Below are 7512 nucleotides of genomic sequence, written 5' to 3' on the forward strand. Positions count from 1 at the left end.
AAGTATGATGCTGTCAGTATTGTCAAACTCAGCCTACAGACCCAGCATGTGCTGGGGCACGTGGCAGAGAATGATATAAACAAGCACACACACAAACACTGTTCAAACTTTATGATGCTTGAGCAGCCCATCAGTCGTCTTACAGGTAAGCCATGGTTCAATCCCTTATCGCTCTTCCAGTGGGGCTGCCAACAGGTAAGCCATTATTTAAGATGACAGAGATTTCTTTTTTTTTTGGGGGGGGGCAAACCCGGTGACACTCAGGGGTTACTCTTGGCTATGTGCTCAGAAATTGCTCCTGGGTTGGGGGACCATATGGAACACCCGGGGATCGAATCCTGGCCTATCCTAGATTAGTGCATGCAAGGCAAACACCTTACTGCTTGCGCCACTGCTCTGGCCCTGACAGTTTTTTTTTTAATAATTTTTGAGACCAATGAGAACAACAAGTCTTTCACAGTTGTATTTTAGGTACACAGTGACAGTGAATTAGGGCCATTCTCACCACCAGTGTTGATCTCTCTCTGCCATATTTCCCAGCATGCCTCCCATACCTCCACCCTTAGCCCTCGATGACAGAGATATTAATGAAAGTTAATGATCACTTCAACATTCATTAAGTACATAAAGAGTAGAGATTGGTACTTCACATAGCCAATCAATAGAATATATATAAAGTCCTGATATCTAAAAGACCCTATACTGTTTTATTCTATGTTTTTTTTTTGGTGCAAATCTGCAGCAATCACCAATTTAGCCATTATTCTATTATTTTCTAATATTCACTTTTTTTCTTAAGTGCATATTTGTAACCCATATAACTCATTATATTCAAAACCTAAACTAATTTATCCAGGGAAATATCCCAATTTTGGTTATTTTTGTTTGTTTGTTTTTGTTTTAGTTTTTGTTAGGGAGACCCTTTCTCACAGGATGAAAAAAAAAAAGAGATCAATCTTTAATATTGCCCTTAAGAAGAAAAACTAATATATTAAATGTGACTTGGAATTGTTTTTAGGTATATACTCCTCTAAAAATTCATTTAACTTTTTCAATTTGTGACATTCTTAAAGAGTTTCTATTTTCTGAGAAACATGAAGAAGGAATACATCAGTTTATTTTTCTTTTTTTTTAATCTTTATTTAAACACCATAATTTCAAATATGATTGTAGTTGTATGATTTCAATCATGTAAAGAACACCTCCCTTCACCAGTGCAATGTTCCCACCACCAATGTCCCAAATCTCCTTCCTCCCTACCCCATCCCCGCCTATACTCGAGACAGGCTTTCTACTTCCCTCATTCATTCACATTGTTAGGATAGTTCTCAATGTAGTTATTTCTCTAACTACATTAGTTTCTAACCATTTCCTTTACTTCTGGATAAGCAGTATAATTTCTTAAATGAGTTAGATTTTAACACAATGCACACATATATTCCAAAACACAGTAAAATAATTTAACAATACAAAATATAATTGCTTTTTTGCATATTAGATAAATAAAAATAGAAAACAATTCTGTATCATTTCTCTTTACATTAATGCTACTGAAATATTACTTTACTCATTCTCTAAATTAGATTCCAAGGATATATTCATATTAAACCCTGTGTCTCAAGAATGATATCTACATACCAGATATTTCATGGAAAACTTGTAGGGAATACATGATTAATAAATTTATTCTGTATATTAACATCAACTAGTTTACAGAATGGAATAAATATTGTTGGACTAACATTAGAATGTCAAGTGATTAATGTAATGACTGAAAAGGGGAGTCAATATTTTTGAGTACTAACTTCAGGAATTTCAAGGATTTTCTATCTCATGTAATTACGATGAGTCTATAATATTTTTAACACTTAGTAGTTTATTTAAAAAGCTAATGTACAGGGGCCGGGCGGTGGCGCTAGAGGTAAGGTGCCTGCCTTGCCTGCGCTAGCCTAGGACGGACCGCGGTTCGATCCCCCGGCATCCCATATGGTCCCCCAAGCCAGGAGCGACTTCTGAGCGTATAGCCAGGAGTAACCCCTGAGTGTCAAAAGGGTGTGGCCCAAAAACCAAAAAAAAAAAAAAAAAAAAGCTAATGTACAAAAATATCAAATATCTAGGAATCAATTTAACAAAGGATGTAAAAGACTTTTTACATTGGAAAGTATAAGTCACTGCTGAAAGAATAAGAAGAAGACACCAGGAATGGAAAAGCATTCTATGTTCATAGATCAGAAGAATTAACATTGTCAACATGATCATCTGGCCTAGAGATTTAATGCATCAAAATTTCTTTGACATTTTTCAAGGACTTAGAACAAAATAAAAAGAATTGTATAGCTCATAAATGTGCCAGTAGACAAGAAATTCTGAGAAACTAGAAAATGGAAGATATTATATTTTCCTGACTTTAAATTATACTATAAAGCTAACATAATCAAAACCTTAATATACTGGAATAAAGCTAGACCAATGGAAATAAATTGAGAACCCAGAGAAAAACCCTAAGATATGAAAATATTAATTTATTACAAAGAAGTTGAGTGCAAGAAGTGGAGTAAAGAAAGCCTCTTTAACAAATATTGCTGAGAAAACTAGAGTCACATGCAAAAGAGTTAAACAAACTTGGATTTGTATTAACAACATTATTCAAAAAAGTAAATTAAAAGTGAATTAAAGACCTTGAATTTAGACTAGAATAAATAAAATATTTTTAGAAAAACAGGCAGAACCCTTCAGATTAAAAACCTTAAGGGAAGGGGCCAGCGAGATAACATGGAGGTAATGCGTTTGCCTTACATGCCGAAGCTCGGTGGTTCAAATCCCGGCATCCCATATGGTCCCCGGAGCCTGCCAGGAGCGATTTCTGAGCCTAGAGCTAGGAGTAACCCCTGAGCACTGCCGGATGTGACCCAAAAATAACAAAAAATAAATAAATAACCCCCCCCAAAGCGCTTTAAGGTATCTTCAATGATTTGATGACATTGGCAAAGACAACAAAAATAAAAATAAAGAAATAGGACTATATCATAATATCAAATTTAAAACTTTTTGCATAGCCAAAGAAACTCATGCCAAAAGACACTCTCCTGAATAAGAGGAAATACTCTCACAGCATAGGCAGTCAAGGGATAGTAACCAAGATATATAGAACACTCACAAAGTTAAACAATACAAAACAATCTCACAACTCCATCAAGAAATAGTGAGAGGTTTGAACTGATAATACATTAAAGACATAACAACCAGAGTGCTAAATTGACCTGGGGGGTTTGAGTTGGGGGAACTTGGGAACACTGGTGGAGGAGAGTGGACGCTGATGGTATTAAAAGATTATATGTCTAAAACTCAACTATGAATAACTTTGTAAATCATAGCTTTTTAATAGTCATTTATTTATTGTTTCTTGGGCCATACTCAGCAGTGCTCAGGAGTTCTTCCTGTCTCTGTGCTAAGGAATCAACTCCTGGTGATTAAACCTGTGTGCACTGTGTGCAAGGCAAGCATCTTACCTGCTCCATTTCCAATAAAGTTTTTTTTTTCTTTAAAGACAAAACAGCCAGTGTTCTGCTGAAGTATAAGAATGAAATCACGAAACTGGAATAAAGTTTAATATTTTAATCCGTCTGCCAACAAGATCCCAACACTGGCCAGCCAGGGCCATCTCCTGAAGAAGATGAGCCCCACCCAAAGTCATGAGCAAGATTATATAGCGAAAGGATATAGGGAGCTTCCAGCTTTCTGATGATCTTTAAAATGATTGGCTATTGTATAGGGGTACCTTCCTTGTCTTTTCCTGATAGGCTACTTGGTATGGCCAGGTAGCTTGGGGCGGGGTCTATGGAAATAGCCTATAATAATTTTAAATATATAGAAATGTAGACTTGAGATACAGTAATAGAAGTTTATTATGCTGACAAAGAATTTACCTTTAGATCTTATTCCCTAATGGACATCTCAGTATCAAATTACTTATATGACCATTCACCCTGTTTTCAACTTTTTTTTTTTGGTTTTTGGTTTTTGGGCCACACCCGGTGGTGCTCAGGGGTTACTCCTGGCTGTTGGCTCAGAAATAGCTCCTGGCAGGCACGGGGGACCATATGGGACACTGGGATTCGAACCAACCACCTTTGGTCCTGATCGGCTACTTGCAAGGCAAACGCCGCTGTGCTATCTCTCCAGGCCCCCTGTTTTCAACTTTTTCCACAGCCAATATTCACAGTTCTTTTCCTCATTCTAATTTTCTAAATTCAATACTGTTGGGTGGGTTCTTCAGAAACTTGTAGAAACTATTTTGTTAAATCTGTACTTAGCTAAATACTTGCTTGGGATGTCAGATATTTTTTTTTATAGGTTTGGTAAAGGATTTAAACATTACCATTTTTCAATTTTATTTTGAAGAGAGTTTATTGTTATTTATTGTTTTTATTTAGGGGCACACCTGGCAATTCTTAGTGCCACAGGAGTCACATTCATCTGTCTTTGAGAATGGTGTCATGTCATTCCAGCAAGTAACTATCACTGGAACCACATCCTAGACCTTATATTTATTGTAAAACATAGACTTGTCAACCAATTGTTTTCATTTTCCTTGTTTAAGTAAGTTCTTAAAAACATACCAGTTGTTTTTACTTTTTTCAGCTGAAATAAATTGAATTTGAATTGAAATTGAATTTCAGTTTTCCAAGTAGCATAAAATATCACATGTAATAATACATCGGCGATCTTTCTCTTACAATCTACTCCAACTGAAACAAAATGTTTTGGCTCATACTTAGGATCATTTTACAAAATGGCACTAACCAGTCTATACGGTGAAGAGAAAATAATAAATTAGGAATACCTCTTATAATGATTATTTTCTTTATTAACATCTGACTCCTGCATGACATATTAATGCAGCTCATTAAATACTTTCTGAGCGAGTCAAACAGTGTCTACAATTGTTTGTTGAAGCCAAGTGGAAATAGCAGAAAGCTGTAAAGTTATTTATAGCATTTTTCATAAAATATTGTATATAAATTGGTATTTTAAAGGTTAGACAGCTGGAGATTTTAAAACTCACTGACAAAATTTATGACAGTCTATTAACTGATCAAATCATGACAATTTTTATTCTGTAGGAATTATGCCTTAACAGAATTAATAATATTTATTTCAGTTTGATTTTAGTATCTTCACAAGAGTTAGGTTCTGAAGGAATTATCTTAGGACCTAAATATTCAACTGTAATGTTTGATTTTTATAAATCTGATAGCTTACTAATATATCAAATCACCAGAATATGTCATTCTGTGTTTTAAAAATTGTTATATTAATATTATTTATTTTTTAGTGGTTTAAAATATGGAACTCTTCATGAATTTGCATGTCATCTTTGCGCAGGGGTCATGCTAATCTTCTCTGTATCGTTCCAATTTTAGTATATGTGCTGCCGAAGTGAGCACTATTATATTATTTTTTATTATAAATGAAAACCTCTACAATTATTTTAGAACTGACTTTCTTCAGTTCTGGAACCTTGGGGATAATCTATTTCACTGCACTCAACTCTCATCTTTGGCTGCCATTCTTAAGTATTTATATTTCTCATCTACGTTAAGCCTTGTATGTGACCTTGTTCTTTCTTTCTTATTGGCCCATCTGTTTAGTCCTGCTTTTTGTCTCAACCCTTTCTATAGTGAACTATAGAACTTGAGCTTTACTTATACATTTCACTCAGAAAGTAATTTATAAATCTTTCTGATCCTTCTAACATAAAAAATCAGTTGACTTAATAACTGAAATTTTACCTTACTTTTGCTTTGCTCTGGTAAATACTAGATACTTAAGCCTTTAACTCTCTCACATTGATAAATTAATTGTTCAAATTAAAAGCCTTCATCAGTTACACAATGACCTTTATATTACAATGCATATACCTATGCTTATTTGATATTCTCTTAAAAATCTCCCAGCCTACATGTAGAAGAGAATAAAGTAACTTCAGAACATTAGTCTAAAAAAATGCTTAGCCTTGAAAAACCACTGTATTTATTGCTAATACCACTTTCCTAAACTAGGATATAATTCTTTGCCTTTCTCACATTTGAAATTTTAAAATCTTAAGTATATCAATAAAATTTTACCTTCTTCAAGAACCTTCTCATATACAACCATTAATGTACTATTACTGTGTTTTGCAATCTTTTTCAAAGTCTGTCTTGTATTATATTTAATATATGCCTATATATTTTTTAACTTAGTCACAAGATTTTACAGGAATCAGAATGCTACTAAAATCATTTCCAAATCCTTAGAATAACAGCTCAGAACTAGTCTCACAGCAGGTATTTTAGGAAAGAAAATTTAGTTGGCATAAATCAGAAAAGCACTTGGAAGCATTCATAAGAAGGTTATTGTAAGGATACCTGGTAAAATCACACAGAAATCTAAATACAGAAGCCAGAATCTATTTAGAAATTTCTTGGAAAATGAAGCTTGAAGTATATTAAAACCCCAAAATTCTCTCTTTATGGATGGCCTCTTTTATTTTTATCTCATGTCAGACTTTTTTCCTTCAATTCTTTTTGTATTTTTTTGTGGTTTTTGGGGTCACACCCGGCAGTGCTCAGGGGTTATTCCTGGCTCCAGGCTCAGAAATTGCTCCTGGCAGGCACGGTGGACCATATGGGATGTCAGGATTCGAACCGATGACCTCCTGCATGAAAGGCAAACACCTTACCTCCATGCTATCTCTCCGGCCCCTTTTCTTCAATTCTTAAGACATCATTTTCTAGCATAAATTGTGTATGACTTCTGTCTTTCAGTTTTCTTTATTTTATTTTATTGGTTTTGAGCCCGAAGGTGCTCAGATTACTCCTGGCTCTGTGCTCAGAAATTGCTATTGTCAGGCTCAGGGGACCATATGGGATGCCGGGCATCAAACCTGGGTCTGTCTTGGGTCAGCCTCATGCAGGGCAAATGCACTACTGCTGTGCTATTGCTCTGGCCCCAATTCGTACTTTAGTTGGCTAAAGTTGAGTGTTAGTTGTTGGACAAACTAAGGTTTAAATATTTTTGATCTAAGTATATATTCTGGACTCCACAGCTGTGCAAGATAAGGAAGAGAACATGAGTACATAAAATATAAAACATAAATATATATGCTTGGGGCCTACCAGTAAGGTTGATTATTCTAATTATTCTGGAAAATGCTTTGTACACCAGTTCTACAAATAATTACTGAATTGATCTAATACAGAATATGAATTAAATTTGGTTCAACTCATATCACAATAATTATTTCTCCTTAAAGAGTCTGTTTAAATAAGATACCTCATTAAGTACTTATCCAAAGTTAATTATACTAATTATTTTCTATTTATGAGATTAATTTGTTCATACACAGTTTTTGTGATTGCATGCTAAATACATCTAAGTCTGTGAATGGTAGTTTTTTTTAAAAATGGCACATAGTTAAATATTTTAAGATCTAGATATTAAAATGTAATTCTTAATATTTTTGTTTGT

The 7512-nt window shown here is 34.4% G+C and overlaps 1 non-coding gene across 1 annotated transcript; it reads right to left on the reverse strand.

The window, feature by feature from the left end:
• Positions 1 to 5340: 5340 nt before the first annotated feature.
• On the reverse strand, positions 5341 to 5447 carry LOC126010526 (U6 spliceosomal RNA). Its single transcript, XR_007496551.1, has one exon. It is a non-coding gene; the product is annotated as a U6 spliceosomal RNA (small nuclear RNA).
• Positions 5448 to 7512: the final 2065 nt, after the last annotated feature.

The sequence above is a fragment of the Suncus etruscus genome, chromosome 5 (genome assembly GCF_024139225.1).
Source record: "Suncus etruscus isolate mSunEtr1 chromosome 5, mSunEtr1.pri.cur, whole genome shotgun sequence".
Taxonomy (NCBI): Eukaryota; Metazoa; Chordata; class Mammalia; order Eulipotyphla; family Soricidae; genus Suncus; species Suncus etruscus.